Consider the following 18827-nt stretch of genomic DNA (forward strand, 5'->3'; position numbering starts at 1 on the left):
GAAGAACTCCCTCAAGTACTGTGGGCTTATCGAACCACACCTCAGTCTGCTACAGGGGAAACACCCTTCCGACTTACTTATGGCATAGAAGCCATAATACCAGTTGAAATCAACGAGCAAAGTCCACGGGTGAGCTTCTATGACGAGGTTGGAAATATACAGGGGCACAAAGAAGAACTTGAGCTACTCCCTGAAGTCCGAGAACAAGCCCAGATAAGAAAAGCAGCATTGAAACAAAGGATGACAAACAGATATAATAAAAGGGTCATTCAAAGAAGTTTCATCCCAGACGACCTGGTTTTGATCAGAAATGACATTGGAGTCAACAAATATGGGGATGGAAAGCTTGCTGCTAATTGGAAAGGACCATACAAAATTAGTGAGGTCTTAGGAAAGGGCTACTATAAGGTGACCGACTTAAACGGCACCGAGCTACCTAGTTCGTGGCATGCTTGTAATATGAAAAGGTACTATAGTTAAAAGTGAACTCCATTCCCTGGTGTACTCTTTTCCCAACTTCATGGTTTTTTCCCAAAGAAAAGGTTTTCCTGAAGGGGATTTTTAACGAGGCATCAAAATGGGGACTAAGGGGCAACAAATTGTCAAAACCCTTAGTAGCAAAAAGTACCTTTGTGAATAAATAAAGATCTTTTCTCTCCATATCTCTTTAAATCCCTTTTACGTTATTATCACTCTTTCTACGAAACGCGCCGACTTAAGCTTGAAAAAAACGTGAAAATCCCATGAACCGACCTAGAAGGTCGTCAGGATACAACGACGAGGTACAAGTGGGCGTAAAGAGGTTATAAAAGTAGATCATGATGAACTCGGATATTTATCGACTTACAAGTCGGCAAGACCGAGAAGAATGGAAATGCATCGTGAAAATAACCTAAGTTACAGAAACTCAAAAAAACAAAAATTGAGTACATGGGATACAAAAAGAGAAAATCCATCAAAAATCAAAGGCAAAGGCTGTCTCAAGTCTTTAAAAAATTCAAAATGAGTTAGACAAAAGACAGCCAGCCAAGATAAAAGATTTTCCAAAGCAAAGAGATCAGAAAAGTTTTTCAAGACAGAAAGCATGCACCAAAGATATCCTAAACCCTTATCCAAAAAAAAAGAGTATTTTTAAACAAGATATCCTAAACCCTTATCCAAAAAAGGGTATTTTTAAACAAAATATTTTGTTAACGGCCATAAAAGGCCAGGAAGTGTCAGGAGCCAATTACCACAAAGCAGAATAATAAATTGTTTAAAAAACAAGGGGCCCACAGGCCGGGCCCCAATAACCAAATTTCAGTTAGCAGGAAGATCAGCATCACCAGCAGGAAGGTCACAACCACCAGAAGAAGGATCCACAGGGAGAGAAGTCAGAACAGCACTAGGGGAGGACGGAGCAGGCTGGTCAGGACCTTACAAAGGAACCCCAGATAAACTCGGCAGGTCTCCTCGAGGAGGGGGCTTCATTATCCTCTGCCCCCTCGTCTTGAAGTCGGAGTCAGTTTCAGGTCGGGGAGGAGAGACAATGGCCCCATCAACCACAATTTTGTCAGGGTCAAGAGGAGAAAGATCTAGGTCAGGGGCAATGACCGTGACCTGTTCCTTGAAAATCCTCCACGCCTCCTCTGAACCCTCAGCCACCGAATCCACCAGCTCCTGGAAAGCCTCCCGACATCTTGCCAGTTCCTTTATTAAGTCCCCCAAAAAGCCTGACATAATTCTACTCCGCCTTCTCTTTAAGGCCCTTAGCCATGGCACACTGGCCCATCAACCTCTTCTCTCTCTCATGGAGGCGATCCTTCTCCTCCTTCAGCTCGGCGACCTCCTCCTTAAGCCTATTCTCTTCTTCTTGATAAAGAAAAATCCTCCCCTCTAGTTCCTCAACTTTTTGGGTAGAACCCAAAGAGATGAGGGGAGCCTTCTCAAAAATATCAAGCAGTTTGGTACATACTTTATAAACCACTATTTTATGATTCATCTTGTGCTCAATTGAGTAGTTTTTATCAAGTCTTTGCTCACTTATTCATATAATTTGCATAGTTTTACAATTCCTTCCTAATTCTGTGATATATGTGAAAACATGTTTCCTAGACCTTAAAACTGTTAATTCTAATTATTCTTTATTACCATTCGATGCTGTGATCTGTGTGTTAAGTATTTTCAGGCTTTATAGGGTAAGAATGACTTAGAGGATGGAAGGAGGAACGAGAAAAATGAAGTATTTGAGAAACGAGCAGCGACGCGCACGCATGGACGACGCGGACGCGTGCCTAGCGCAGAACACAAGCGACGCGTACGCGTGACAAGGAAAATCACCAAATGACGTGCACGCGTAACCTACGCGTACGCGTGACAGACGCCACGTGCAGAAAGTTGCAGAATTTGCCCTCAGCGATTTCTGGACTCCTTTTCGGCCCAAACCCAAGCCCAGAAACACAGAATAGAGACTACAGAATGGGGGAATCACAGTGATTGAACAACATTCATTCATTATTCACAATTTTAGGTTTTTAGATGTAGTTTCTAGAGAGAGTGGCTCTCTCCTCTCTCTAGGTTTTATGGTTTAGGATTTCTCTTAGTTTTAGGATTACTTCTTCTCAATTTCAGGTTCAATGTTCCTTTAATTTAATTTCTCTTCTACTTTTATTTATTCTAGTGCTTTGGTTTATCTATTTCACTTGTTGATTACTTATTTTCCCAATTTGGTTTATGAACCTTCCAATGTTAGCTTTGATTTTATATTTAATGCAATTTGAGGTATTTCATATTTATGATTTTAATTTAGCTTTTTACATTCTTAGCTTGAATTGAGTAATTGGTGACACTTGAGTTATCAAACTCCTTTGTTGATTGATAATTGGAATTTGCTGGTTGATTTGGATCCCTCTAAAGCTAGTCTTTCCTTAAGAGTTGACGAGGACTTGAGGAATCAAATTAATTAGTCCACTTGGCTTTCCTTTATTTAGTAAGGGTTAACTAAGTGGGAGTAATGAACAATTCTCATCACAATTGATAAGGATAACTAGGATGAAATTTCCAGTTCTCATAACTTGCAAGAGTTTTCATGATTATTAATTTACTTTCTTGCCAATTTATTTCCTTGTTTCCTATTTCAAAAATCCAAAAAGATACTTTTCCATAACCAATAATAAATCATACTTCCCTACAATTCCTTGAGAGACGACCTGAGGTCTAAATACTTTGGTTATCAATTTTATTAGGGGTTTGTTACTTGTGACAACCAAATTTTTGTACGAAAGGATTCTTTGTTGGTTTAGAAACTATACTTTCAACGAGATTTTATCTGTAAAATTCTTTACTAGCAGAAATCCGATCGTCAAAATGGCGTCGTTACCGGGGATTTGCAAACATGTGCCTTATTATTGGTCATTGTAAATATTTGCTTTTGCTTGTTTATTTGTTTTTGTTTTTAATTTTTTTTATTAGCTACTATGAATTCTCACCCCTCTGGCCTTAAGTTTGGTTCCAATGTTGTTGTAAGGAATGGAAGCTATAATGAAAACAGGCATCAAGGTTGGAAGAATCAAAGATGGGAGGAGCCACGAGGATTTGATCAACCCTCTCGGCAACAACGCCTTCCAAGATACCATGGACAACGACCATCCTTCGATGCATGCCAAGACAATAGTTATGGTGGACCCCTTCGTGACAACCCACCTCCACCAAATTACTATGGTCAAGAGCCATTTCGAGGTGCGTACCAAGATGATAGATATGGTGGACCCCTTGTAGTTACCGGCCAGCCCCATCAGATGCCTATGAACCGCCTCCTCAACACAATTTTGAACCGCCATACTCACAAGCCACCTACAACCATTCACCTCCATATGACCCTAACCCTTATCCACCTAACCAGCCACCCTATGAGCCATATGAACCATATATAGAGCCACCCCGATTTCAATCCAATTACTCCCAAGAACCACCACTTCCATATGCACCATGTCCATATCCATCGACCCAAGAATTACAAGATCGTCTCAAGGAAACAATGGATAAATTTCATGCAACCCTTCATCAACTGGAGCAAGCGATAAATCAATTAGCTTTCCGACGTTCGGACACTCAAGGAACCCCCATGGCATCATGTGGAGAATCTAATGAAGAACGTAGCATGAAGGAGATGCTAGAAACTCTGGTGGACAGTAAGGAGCATGACGTTGTACTGGAACAAGTAGAGGAAGCCGGAATTATCGAAGAAGAAGAATTGGTTGAAGACCTAGGTGACGCTGAACCTCCATGGAAATCAAGAGTTGTGGAGAATTCCGTCCAGAAATTTATAGTTGATGCTAAGGAGGATAGTGCACAACCCCCAAGGCATGAATCTTATGAAGAATTGGACGGAACAGATCAAGAAGCAAGTTCCCTTGGTGATGATGATCATGAATCAAGCTCTCCTAGTGATGAACTTGCATCTGAAATTGAACTCCTTGAGCTTGAAGAATCTTCCCCAAGTGAGTATGAAGATGATGTGGAGGTAGAATTTTCTCAACCTCCAACTTATAACTTGAGTGATGGGGAAGAAATCGAAGACTTTGATCAAGACGTGGTTGCAGTTGAAGAAGTTTGTAAGGAAGTGGAAGAATTCATAGAAGAGTACAAGGGAGTGGAGCTTGAAGGACCACTGGAAACACCTCTCCCAAGGCCATTACCTCCCAATACAAACTTCAAGTGGGTAAAATCCTTAGCCTTTATCTTCACTTTTCTACTTGAATATGGTTTACTTGAAACCGATGGCCAGCTTAAAGCTCTTTGTGGCTTTAAGAGTAAGAGGGAGATGGTTAGTAATAGAAGTTGGCATGCAAGGTTCAATACGGTTCCACGCTCCAAATGGAAGTACAAAGGTTGGTATAATTCTCAATTGAATGGGTTCCAGAAGATGTTTGGGTATTTCAGTAAGAATTCAGATTGCGTACCACTCGACTGGAACAATGTAGATCAGAGCGAAGACGGGTACAAAAGCAAAGTTTGGGATCCCGGAATTCATTTTGATAATCAGCACTCCTGGAGCTTTGGCACTTGCTTTAACTTGCTCGAAGGCTTTATGTGCCTAGTTTGGGACCCCGGAGGCCATTGGAACTACAAACGTTGGTGGAGATTTCTGGATGAGTTCAAGCATAAGCCACCATGACAGGGAGCTCACCAAATGTCCAACTTAAGGACTTTAACTAAAAGTGCTAGGTGGGACACAACCCACCATGGTATGATCATTCTTTTTCAATCTTAGTTTTATTTTGTTTTGTTTTACTCTTAGTTTTATTTTATTCTATTTTCCCTAGTGTCATTCATAACATCTGCTTCAGCATATGCATTTTGCACTCTGCATACTGCATAAAAAAAACACACCACGCGTGCGCGTAAGCCACGCGTGGGCGTCATCCCAAATCGGCGTCTCCATCCAACGACCAGAAAGTTGGGCTGGAATCGTGCGGCTGGTGTGCGATGAGCACAAAATGGCCCACACGTGCGCGTCAATGACGCGAACGCGTCGCTTCCATTTTAGCACACCACGCGTGGGCGTGCGCAACGCGTATGCGTCGCATGAAAATTTTTTCCCCCTCAAATAAAACAGAGAATTGTGCCAAAACGACGCTGGATTAGCACGATTCTGGTCAATTCACGCGTTCGCATCGATGGATTTTTGCCTCATCCACGCTCTCGCGTGATCCACGCAGACGCGTGGATTTAAATTTTAATAACCCCTGACGCGAAAACCCTAGCCCTCCCTCACGTCACTTCCCCCTCTCTCTTCCCCAATGTCCCCTTCTCTTCTCCTCTCTCCAACCCTCCACCTCCCACCACCAAACCCCCATCGCAGCTACCAGACCGCCACCGGCACCGCCACCTCATCTTCCTCCCTCTCTCCCCTCTTTCCCCCCTTCAACGTCCCAATCTCTTTTTTTCCCTTCTCCCCCAAACCCCCAACCCACCACTGCCACCAGCCACCACCGCGGCCACCACCGGCGAAGCCAGAACCGCCACCGACACCGCCTTCCTTCCCCCTTCTTCTTTCTTCTCCTCCTCTTCCCCCTATTGCCCCTCTCACCTTCCCGCCACCCCAAGCCGCCGCGGGCAGAATTGGAGCCACCGTGCCACCACCACCAGCACCGCCATACCACCCCCTTTCTCTTTGTTTCCATTTCTATCACTTCCCACCAGGTTTCGCTACTCTCTCCTCTGCGTTTTACACTCTTCTTTCTCTGTTCAAGTATTCAGTTTGCATAATTTAAATTATGATCAATTTAGGTTAGTTAGAGATGCATGATTCGTAGTAGATTCTAGGTGGTTAGGTAGCTAGGATGTGGTTAGTGGAATTAGGTCTGATAACTGCTTCGTTCTTGCTGACTGAAATGCTTAATTCATCTCTGTTTGTGTCCATGCTTTGTCCTGTGCTGACTTGTTATTTGATGCTATGTCCATAGTTCTTTGTTTGCCTTTGACATTGGTTTCTTGTTGCTGCTGCGTATCATCTGAATTTGATGTGATCCTATCTGAGTAAATTTGGTTCTTTGATATTGGATTCTTGATGTATGATTTTAATGGAATTCAAATCTAAGTTTTTATTGATGTTAAATTCTTGTTGCAAGTTGATCTTCATTGTTGATTCTGTGAATTTACTTTCTTGAATCCAAATCCCTTACTATTGCTTGCTTTCTGAATTTGATGAGGCTAGGCTAATTGCATATACCTGCCTATTGCTATTTTGGATTGGCTAAATTGCTGGATTCTTCTGGTTTTACATGGTTTTAATGCTTGAAATGGTTACTGCCTTCATAAGAAATCCAAACTGATAAACTGAGTTTACCACCAGCATGCTTCTTTGTTTTGCTTTATAATGTCTGAGTCACATGAATTACCTTATTTTTCATGCTGCTAACATATCTCAATATTCATATGCTACTTGAAATTGCTGGCTTATTGCATGTTTCTGTGCTGCTTTTCTGAAATTTCATTTGCTTCCTAAAGTGCTCAAATTCAATTTTTCCCATTTTAATTCCGCACTTGCATCTTTAAACTCAACCATGCTGCTTTGGTTGCTAATTTATCCTGACTTTATATTGATTCAATTTTTCTGCTCACTGCCATATTACTTGTTAGTTTGGTACAAATGTTCTGCGCCTCATATCAGCTGCTAACTCTGTTTGAAATTGCTGTTGCTTACATTGTTCATTCTGCTGTTTGATTTTCTGGGAACGTCCCTTTTACTGCCAAAATACTGCCCAAATTTTTTCTGAAAAACTGTTTCACTTAACTTTCACTCATGATTTGACTTTGGCACTTTTGACAATGCAATTTACCTGGCTTACACCAAAGCCATTTTATGAGACACTAGGCTAGCATTTCCATTCCATTTGGTTCCTTTCTTCATTACATTGCATTGTTGATGATTTTACTTCTCTTTATTTGTGCTTCCTTTACCTGATTTATCATCAATACTCTGCATTATCTGCTTGAATGTGAGTTGCTTGTTCTTCAATTATGTGAACTTCTGTTTGCTAGGAACTACAGTACCATGCCACTAATTTTGACTTCCCTTTTTACCTCTTAACTTCATTGACTTCTTAACTTTCTAACTTCTCTCTTAGTTTTACACTAATCCCTTTCAACCCCTTTCAAGGCATCTTTATTGTTGTTTCCTGACAAACAAGCAGTCCGCATTTCAATTAATAGTTTTGGATTGTGATTTTTAATTGAATTCTTTGAATTTTATCTTGCATACAGTCCAAAATTCTATATCTCTCTGACTCACTTCATGCTTTGATTTTCATTCCTCTTTTGGCCATGTACAGCTTATATTGCTTGCATACTATTTGCCTTCCTATTTTTCTGCTTTAGTTTGATAAATTGTATCCTGGAATTTCTATTTTTCAGGATGTCTGACCCAAAAGAAAAGGGAAAGGCTAAGGCCACCACGGGTAAAAGGAAAAGAGGCCAAACATTTATGGCTTTATCAGATATTTTGCATGATGATTCCTGGCGTGAGAAGAACTTCACTCCGCAGGAAAAAGTAAATCAATTAGTGCCTACGACTGATCCAATGAAGTTTGTAAATCGCTATTGTGAACTGAAATATGAGGTCTTGGCGACTAAGAGGCACCTGTATTTGGAAAAGACCCTCTGAATACCACCTGAATTACAATAGTATACTACAGAGCAAATTAAACAGAGAGGCTGGTTCTTTCTAGAGAGAAACTTGACTGAGGTTAATGCATCCTGGGTTCGGGAATTATACTGCAACTATTATAAGACGACCCTGGATGCAGTACAACTCAGAGGGAAATAGATTTTAGTCACTGAGGAGGCCATTGAGGATATTCTTCATTTCCAGCCTAAATCAGACGAGCCAGATGGCTACCAGAAGGCTGAGGAATCCATAAGGTTCATGAGCTTTGACTGGGAGGCAGTGAAGCGCACCATAGCCGTTGATCCAGCTGTCCCATGGGCAATGGGTAAGTCGACAGTGAACCCAAAAGGCATAAAAATTATTTATCTTAATGATGAGGCTCGGATATGGCAACAAATCCTAAGCAACTATGTGATGTCGAGCACTCACGAGACAGAGGTGCCAGCTGCCATGATAACTCTCATCTGGTGCGTTATGGAAGGCAACGACCTGTACCTTCCACAGTTCATCAGGCACTCCATGGCTAGAGTTCATGTGCGAGGCACTCTGCCATTCCCATATCTAATTACTCAGATGACCCGGCGGGCTGAGGTACCCTGGGAGCCTGAGGATGAGAAGCCCCCAGCTGCCGACTGCAGGAAGATCATCCCACACGGCAAGAGGTTCGAAGCTCTGGGCCACAGACCTCCTTCCCTTATTGCCTCCGCTGACACAGCCACATCTTCTGTTGCCCCTTCAGCACCTACTGCCCCACCCACACCCACAGCACCCTCACCCGCTTCCCAGCCCATCTACCACCTAGTGCACCGACTCTTTGAGCGCCTGGATCGGATGGAGCGCCGTAGTAAGTGCTGCTATGAGCATCTGAAGCTGATGATCAGATCAGGACATACTGACATCCCCTCCGAGCCTGACACACCATCGGAGCCATCTGAGGAGGAAGCGGATGAGCAGGAGCAGGATGCACGGGCAGAGGATGAGCACCAGGAGCCTCAGCAGGCAGAGCCCCAACACGAGGAGCCTCAGTTCGAGCAGTCTACAGCACCACAGGCTCCTTCATAGCCAGAGCCCACAGAGACCGCAGCATTAGCGCACCCTTCAAGAGGTGACGACCCTTCACACCCGGCTTGACTGAGCATCGAGGACGATGCTATGATATAAGTGTGGGGAGGTCGCCATCTCTGACGGACTTTATTTTGGTGAACTATTTCAGACCCGTTTCATCCTATTTTGTTTCATTTTCTGTATTTTTGTTTTATTTTATTTTATCTTATTTTCCTTTCAGTACTTGCGCATTTTTTTTACTGTAATTTTGTCTATTTCTACTTTATTACATTTTACACTTTGGGCTATATATACCTTAGATATTTAGCTTGATTTGCACTCTTAGTTTATTAGTTGTGATATAGAGAAATATGAATTATTAGAAAATATTTAAGTTTTCATAATCACAATAATCCACTTAGTATATATATATATAGTAATAAATGTTGGTCAATGGATGACATTTTCAAGGAATATATATTTATTTTTATAAAAGCCATTCAAAGGTTCACATTGATTTGAGTTGAAACTCTTTACTCTTACTTGCATGATATACATGACTGATATATGGTTTCTTGAGCTAAAAATACACAACCTGTGAGATTTGAGCTTAATTACATGTCTACATTATTTAGCCATAATATTTTATTCTTGTGTGTTTTCTTCTCTATAATTTCAGACTTTACTTTGTTCCATTCTATATGTCCAATGTTTAGTGTATTTACATGCTTGCATATGATTGAGGTCATTATTTGATTCTTGCTCACTTATCCCAAATAGCCTGCCCTTTCAATCACCTTTGTTTGCCACTTTGAGCCTTTTAATCCCTATTTATTCTGTATTTTACCACATCACTAGCCTTAAGCAGAAAAACAAATTAATTACCCCAAAATTGAATCTTTGGTTAGCTTAAGATAGAGATTGTGTATCAATTAAGTGTGAAGAACCGTGGGAACTTAGGATGATAGAAAAGTATTAAATTGACAAATTATTTAGAATTTGGGTACATGCTCATGTGAAACCAAAATAATTAAAATACCATATGCACTGATATGTTATGTTTATAAAAATAAAAAAAAATAAAAAAATATATATTATATTATTACAATATAAATAAATAAATAAATAAGGGGACAAAATTACCCCAATGTCAAGTTTAATAAAAGATCAATGCATATGGGGTAAAATTAAAGAAATATTTGGTACATGAGTGTGTGATGAGAAAGTGGGAATTATGGGTAGCTAGGCATAACTTTAGAAGTACATAGAATATATGTATGTTAGGTGAAAAATTTAGGCTAGTCAAGGATTCAATTTATAGCTCACTTAGCCATATATATACCCTCACCTTTACCTTAGTCCCATTACAACCTTGAAAAGAACTCATGATGTTTGCATTGGTACATTAAATATTTGTTGATTGGTTAGATGAGGAACAAGGTCTTAGAAAGTATGACTAGAAAAGAGTAGAGTGATTACCCTATACACTTGAGTGATTAGAGTGCATATACACTAATCAGTGAGGGTTCAATAGCTCATCTCCATATACCCATGTTTGATTACTGTTTGTCTTGCAAGTTTATGAACTCTTTTAATCAACTCAACTCAATTGTGAATGTGTTTTAATATGATTTAGCCATTGGTTGTGCATATATGATTCCTTGAAAATCTGACTCAATTTAACCACATGTAAGCTTTATATATATATGTGGATAGTAATTAGAATTGCATGATTCATATAGGTAGCTTGCATTTAGATAGATTGCATTGCATAAATTCCACCATTCTGCCTTCACTCTTTTTCAGTTTCTTTTGAATTTAGCATGAAGACATGCTAATGTTTAAGTGTGGGGAGGTTGATAAACCACTATTCTATGATTCATCTTGTGCTCAATTGAGTAGTTTTTATCAAGTCTTTACTATTTTATTCATATAATTTGTATGGTTTTACAATTCCTTCCAAATTCTGTGATATATGTGAAAACATGTTTCCTAGACCTTAAAACTGTTAATTCTAATTATCCTTTATTACCATTCGATACCGTGATATGTGTGTTAAGTATTTTCAGGCTTTATAGGGCAAGAATGACTTAGAGGATGGAAAGAAAACATGGAAAAGTGGAAGGAACAAGAAAAATAAAGTATTTAAGAAACAAGCAGCGACGCGCACGCATGGATGACGCGGACGCGTGCCTAGCGCAGAACACGAGCGACGCATACGCATGACTGACGCGTACGCATGACTGACACGTACGCGTTACAAGAAAAATCGCCAAATGATGCGCACGCGTAACCTATGCATACACGTGACAGACGCCACGTGCAGAAAGTTGCAGAATTCGCCCTCATCAATTTCTGGGCTCCTTTTCGGCCCAAACCCAAGCCCGGAAACACATAATAGAGACTACAGAATGGAGGAATCACAGTGATTGAACAACATTCATTCATTATTCACAATTTTAGGTTTTTAGATGTAGTTTCTAGAGAGAGAGGCTCTCTCCTCTCTCTAGGTTTTAGGATTTAGGATTTCTCTTAGTTTTAGGATTACTTCTTCTCAATTCCAGGTTCAATGTTCCTTTAATTTAGTTTCTCTTCTACTTTTTCTAGTGCTTTGGTTTATCTATTTCACTTGTTAATTACTTATTTTCCCAATTTGGTTTATGAACCTTCCAATGTTAGATTTGATTTTATATTTAATACAATTTGAGGTATTTCATATTTATGATTTTAATTTAGCTTTTTACATTCTTAGCTTGAATTGAGTAATGGGTGACACTTGAGTTATCAAACTCCTTTGTTGATTGATAATTGGAATTTGCTGGTTGATTTGGATCCCTCTAAAGCTAGTCTTTCCTTAAGAGTTGACTAGGACTTGAGGAATCAAATTAATTAGTCCACTTGACTTTCTTTTATTTAGTAAGGGTTAACTAAGTGGGAGTAATGAACAATTCTCATCACAATTGATAAGGATAACTAGGATGGGATTTCCAGTTCTCATACCTTGCAAGGGTTTTCATGATTATTAATTTACTTTCTTGCTAATTTATTTCCTTGTTCCCTATTTCAAAAATCCAAAAAGATACTTTTCCATAACCAATAATAAATCATACTTCCCTGCAATTCCTTGAGAGATGACCCGATGTCTAAATACTTCAGTTATCAATTTTATTAGGGGTTTGTTACTTGTGACAACCAAATTTTTGTACGAAAGGATTCTTTGTTGGTTTAGAAACTATACTTTCAACGAGACTTTATCTGTAAAATTCTTTACTAGCAGAAATCCGATCGTCAATACTCCAGCCGCACGGACATTCCCCTGGACCAGAATGTTAAGATGGTTTCGAATGGAAACATCATCGATATTTATTCAAGTATGAGGATAGATGTAATTCCGAACGAATTGGGGGCCATTAAACTTAGCCTCCCCATCAAGAGAAGAGCCAGACTCTGAAGTCTTGCGCTTCTTCTTTTCTGGTTCAGGGGAAGATCGGGGCGGAGGAGAAGGAAGAGAAGAAGCAGAAGAAGAGGATACCATAATGGGACGAGAAGAGGTCCCTAAGTTGTGAGGAGGAGGAGGAGAAGGAGGAGGAGGAGAAGGAAGAGGAAGAGTGCCAGCAGCCCTGGCAGCGTCCACTCGGGCTCGAGACCTCTTTCTAGCATCTTGGACCTTCTGGTAGGAGGAACTGGAGTTCTTCTTCACCATTTCTATAAGAAGAAAATAAAAGAATCAGTCTACAAGTCAGAAATAACAACTCGAAAAGGGTTGAAAGTCAAAAAATCAAGTCGGAGAAAATAAAACAACAACATAGTCTACCTATTTGGGTTCGAACAAAACTTGGGGACCCCTGAAGGAATTTCTTTGTGTCCAGATAAGGGGCCTTCCCCAAACTTCTCGGAAGAACCCCATAACAATCTTCTCAACCTCGTCCAGATCATCCAAACTATACTTCTCCACAGGAGAAGCCTCCAACCAATAAAGGGGAAAGCGAGGAGAAGAGGATTGATCCAGGAAAAAGGGGTGGTAACCTTCTATGGCTTTAACTTTGAAAAAGAAGTTTTTAAAATCATGGAAGGACTCATTAAAAAGGTTAAAAACTCTCCAGCCTTGAATAGCTTGGAAAGAAATCCACTGTTGCTTATTGTTTTTCCCACTGAAGGGCTTGGTCATATGAAAAAGATAAAAGAAGATTTTCAAAGAGGTCAAAAAATCCAGTGCTTGGCTGACAAGTTGGTAAATCTTCAGAAAACCCCAAGAGTTGGGGGGTGAAGGTGAGTAGGAGCGACGCGGCAGTGAGACAGAACAGAGATCTCAAAAATCAGAAAAAGGTAGAAAAAGTCCCAGACGGGTAAAAAGGCTTTCATAGATAAAAAAGAAATGAGGGTCCACATCAAAAGCCCTCCTAAAACAAACCCGGTCTTCTGGACCCGGGGCAAGCAATTCATATTTTGGCTCATCCTCATCGAGAACACAGATCCTATGGTGGGTGATGGCACATGCGCCTATCAGCAGGCAGAGGTAGCCATCCACTGCATGACATTTGATTATGAGGCGCTTAAGCGCGTGATTGTCACACCTGACGCTCCCTGGGTGATGGATTCCACTAACAAGAAGCCCAAAGGGATGCTTTTCACCTATTTGTCGAGAGAGGCCAAGACTTGGCAGCATATATTCGCCCATTATGTCCTGCCCACCACTCACTTCTCAGAGATCCCGATGGATATGCTGGTTCTGATTGGGTGTGTGATGGAGGGGAAGGAGGTAGACTTCCCCCGGCTGATTAGGCAGAGTATGTGGCGTGCTCACATTCGTGGCCTACTGCCATTTCCTACACTGGTTACTAGCATGATTGAGCTGGCTGATGTCCCGTGGGAGGACGATGATGTGACACCACCACCCCCAGATGACGACAACAAGGAGGTGACCATTCCATGGGGTGGGTGGGTGCACGAGAAGCCTCCACCCAAGTGCCGTTCTCGAGCCAGAGTAGTGGTGGAGGCAGCTCAGCCCTCATCATCAGCAGCAGCAGCAGGACCCCCTCTCTACTTCAGCAGCCGCAGCATCCTTACCACCACCACCTGCACTTGAGCCGACTTACCTGTTAGTGCAGTGCCTGTTTCGCTTCATGGAGTGCAGCGAGCGTCGTATCATGCGACGTCTCGACTGCATAGATCAGGTGTTCGTAAATCAAACAAGCAATTAAAAGAAGCAAGATAAGGGACTCTTGGCTAAGACTTAGGTAATTGAGATCAATATCCTTGTCACGATTCAAACATTTATAATTATGCGGAACCGAGCTCATTAGGTCTACTCACCAAAGCCTTAAGTACGTAATGGCTACTCCTAGGCTTGGAGTACTTCAAATGGCTTGATCAACATCAATCCATAAGTCCCAACCTAGCTACTAATTGACTTAGTAGTGGGCTAGAGTCAATGGTTATCAAATTGATCCTCAAGGGTTCTAAAATTACCAATTCAACAAAGCTCAAGGACTCAAGATCACTCAATCCCCTTAGCCTAGGCCAAGGGTCAAGAGAACTACTCAAAAACTATAGGAAGCATTATATCAAACACCTAATGTGCAATAAAAGTAAACATCACAAAATGCTAAAATTAAGGAAACACATAACTTCATAAGCAAGAAATCAATAATAGCAAGCAAAATCAACATGAAAGAGACATCAACACCAAATTACAATAATTGTAAAACAAATCCAATATGAGTTCATCATCACAAACAAGATAGCAAAATGAGAAATTAACATTACAACTAAGAAAATCAAGATGTAGACATGAGAGATTATAAAAGAAACAAGATGAAAGCAAGGAATTAAACATGGATCCATGACAATTTGACCTAATCCTAACCTAATTTTAGAGAGAAGAGGGAGCTTCTCTCTCTATAAAACTAACTAAAGGTTTATGTTGGCTAACTAATTGCTCCCCCTTTGCTTGGACTTAAATTCTGCATGAAATACACTCAGAAACAAGTTGGATTTGGGCCTGGGCAGCTCAGAAATTTCCCCCAGCGTTTTGCCTTTAAGTGGGCCATATGTTGGTATCGGCGCGTACGCGCCATGTGCGTGTGCGCGTCGATTGGATATTTCTTTATCCATGCGGACGCGTCATGTACGCGTGCGCGCCCATTGATGCATTCTCAATCCTTGTTTCTTCATGCATTCTCCTCTTTGTATGCTTTTCTCCTCATTTCTTCCATCCAATACTTGCCTTATGAACCTGAAATCACTCCACAAACACATCAAGGCATCAAATGGAATTAAAGTGAATCAAAATCACCAATTTAAGGGCCTAAAAAGCATGTTTTTACACTTAAGCATAATTCAAGTGGAAATTACAAAACCATGCTATTTCATTGAATAAATGTGGGAAAAAGGTGATAAAATCTCCTAAAATAAGCACAAGATAAACCATGAAATTGGGGTTTATCAGTGGGTACAAAGGTCAGTAATTTAATCGGTGTCAACTAAAAGGCTCTCCCCAAGAACGGTGACATCCACCTACTGTGAAAGAGACTCTAGAGAAGACATCTTTTTCTAGTAAAATGGTGAAACCTACAAAGAAAAAGGGAAAGGATCAAAAAATAGGGTCTCTAAAGGGTCTAAAGTAAGTACCTCAATAAAACAGAGTCACTAGGCCTACAGCTAGACGCATCGTAAACACTTCTCTAAAACAAAACATGCAAATAAGAACATTTCATGAAAGAGGGGAAGGAAAAGAACTGACCTTTATTTTCAAAGAGGATCGGGCGCGACAGCAAGCACTCAAAGAAAGAAGAAGCTTTCTTTCAAACGAAGAGTGTAAGCAAAAAGTTTTCAGAAATGAAACAAAGAAAGAGAGGGAAAGTATTTATAAACACGCTGGGGGCACAATGGTAAATCGACATGATCATTAAAGAGATGCGCTGTTACCAATGTAACTGCTCCCCACGTGTAAATACGAAATTCCTAACGGACGCAACGTTTGATTAGACGCGACTGTTGAGAAATTTCGAATCACGTCGGTTTCAAAAAATCACGTCGGTTTCTCAACACGTCGGCTACAAACCCGAGTTAAAATACTCGAGTCCAACTCTTAAAGAAAAGAGATTATACTCGAGTAGGGGCACTGTTCATACTCTGGCCCAACACTAAGGCCCAGATCCAAACAAAAGGCCCAATCCAAAGATTGGCCCTCATTCGACACCGACCTTCTCTCAAGAAGTCGGATCTAACCACGACTTGCTCTAAGGAAGTCGGGAGTGAAGATTAGCTGACAGATAACACCTATTCAAATAAGTAACTGCCCCTAAAATCTCTCAACCCACTTCCAAGAGCCATATCTCAACTTTCCTAAGATAAAGGGATGATTATCCTCCTTAAAAGGTGGAACTACTCCAACGGTGGTTATTGGTTCACCACTATAAATACACTGACACCCCTCAAGTATCTCTAAGTTCCAATACTCTTTAAACTTGCTTAGACCCTTGCTGACTTAGGCATCGGAGTGTCTTTGCAGGTACCACCCCCCATTCTCGCACGTACACAAGTCGGACGGAGGCTCCCAGACGCGAACCTAGTCAAAGGGCTCCCTCCTTCAGACGATTGAGCCAACCCATCGGGTCCAGCCCACTAATCTCCGGTTACCCATCGTAACAATTACTTTTACAAAAAAATCGTAAGGGACAAAAGTTCCTATCAATTAAAAAGACCTGAGTCTCTGTATAGATAAAAAAAATTAAATAATAAGATTTTTAGTTATTATTTCATGTGAAAGAGTTTAATTTTTTACTAATAATTAATTTTAATATTCATTATCTAAAATTTGAAACGATTTAACTTGTATACTTTTGATTAGGTATTAAGTCTGTTACACAAATAGAAATAATTAATTTTTATACTTGCTATTTAAAAATAATATTTTTTTTCTCTTTATGTATATAAAAATATAAGTTAGTGTTAGTAATATATAATATATAACATATAATATATTTATATTTTATTTTAGTTTTAATATTTTAATTTTAATTTTAATTTAAATACAATTAAAAAATGTCATGTTACATATTTTAATGGTCAAATTTGTAATTAGTCATTGATAATGATATATAAGAAAGATAGAGTGGGTGAAAGAATGAGAGAGATAGAAAAAGACTAAATCCTCAAAGTGGTCTCTGAGATTGACGCGTGCACCAAAATCGTTCCTGAGATTCCAATTGCACTAATTACATCCCTGAGATTGGAAAAATTGCACCATATTAGTTTTTGACCCGTTTTTCGTCAACGATGCGCTGTTGTGGCTTGATGACGTGGACCTTTGGTGACACGTGTCACCTCATGGTTTAGCCACATGTAACAGTATAATGACATGTCAGTCAACGACACGTAGCATGCTGTCATGGATGGTTATGTCACGTGTCACAATACTATTTTACCACGTGTCACAATATTATTTGTCCATATGTCATCCACTATGTATCATTACATATGCACCAAATTGAATTCAAAACTTTTAATATCTTTGAATACACTAATTTTAATTTTATTTTTTTATAAATTATTTAAATTCAAATACTTTTATAAAATGTTTTAAAAATTTTATTTTTAATTATACAATTTTTTTCTACAATATTTTATTAAAATTTGAGATATTGATATTGATATAGTAAAGAGTGTAAGTTAAAAATATAATAATATTTCTTAATACAAACTTTTTAATATTTAACACCTTCATAAATATTTTAAGAATACTTGATAAGGCATTTGTTAACTAATATAAATTCATTATTTTTATCCGTTTTAAGAATATTTGATTCACCATATAATTGACTTCTCACTAAATTAATAAGATAGATTTATATTGTCGATTATAATAATTCATTTTATCTATAACTTAGTTAGGCACCCTTTTCATATATTATAATATTAATTAATATAAGCTAAGCACTTATTGAAACCATGGCTTGAACAGTATTAAAATAGATACAAATAAACGCAAGAGGCAATAATAAAATTTTGGATTTAACTAATATGTGCTCTAATAATACAAGTTAAATATAAAATTTTAGATTTAGCTAAAATGTGCTCTAATGATACAAGTTAAAATTACTAATTAAAAAATTTATTATAAAAAATTGTATAATAAAAATATAATAAAAATTAGTGCATAAAAAAATATTGAGAATTTTAAATTTACAAAGAAAATGGCAACAAACTGATGAAGGGACTAATTTGGTGTACGACATTTAATTTTAGAGACTAAAATGAGTCACTTGATGCAAAGTAAGGGACCAATTTGGTGCATTGCAATGATGACATAGTGGATGACACGTGGACAAATAACATTATGACATGTTGCAAAATAGCAGTGTGACACGTGGCCAAACCATGAGGTGACACGTATCACCAAAGATTCACGTCATCGAGCCACGCCAGCGTTAACGAAAAATCGGTCAGGAACTAATATGGTGCAATTTTTCTAATCTCAGGGACGTAATTGGTGCAATTGAAATTTCAGGGACGATTTTAGTGTACGGTGTTAATCTCAAGGACTATTTCGACGATTTAGTTGATAGAGAAAGGGAGAGGGAAGAGGGGAGAACATTTTAATTTTGAAGGAAAATATTTAATTTTAATTATA

This window comes from Arachis ipaensis, chromosome B04 (genome assembly GCF_000816755.2).
Source record: "Arachis ipaensis cultivar K30076 chromosome B04, Araip1.1, whole genome shotgun sequence".
NCBI lineage: Eukaryota > Viridiplantae > Streptophyta > Magnoliopsida > Fabales > Fabaceae > Arachis > Arachis ipaensis.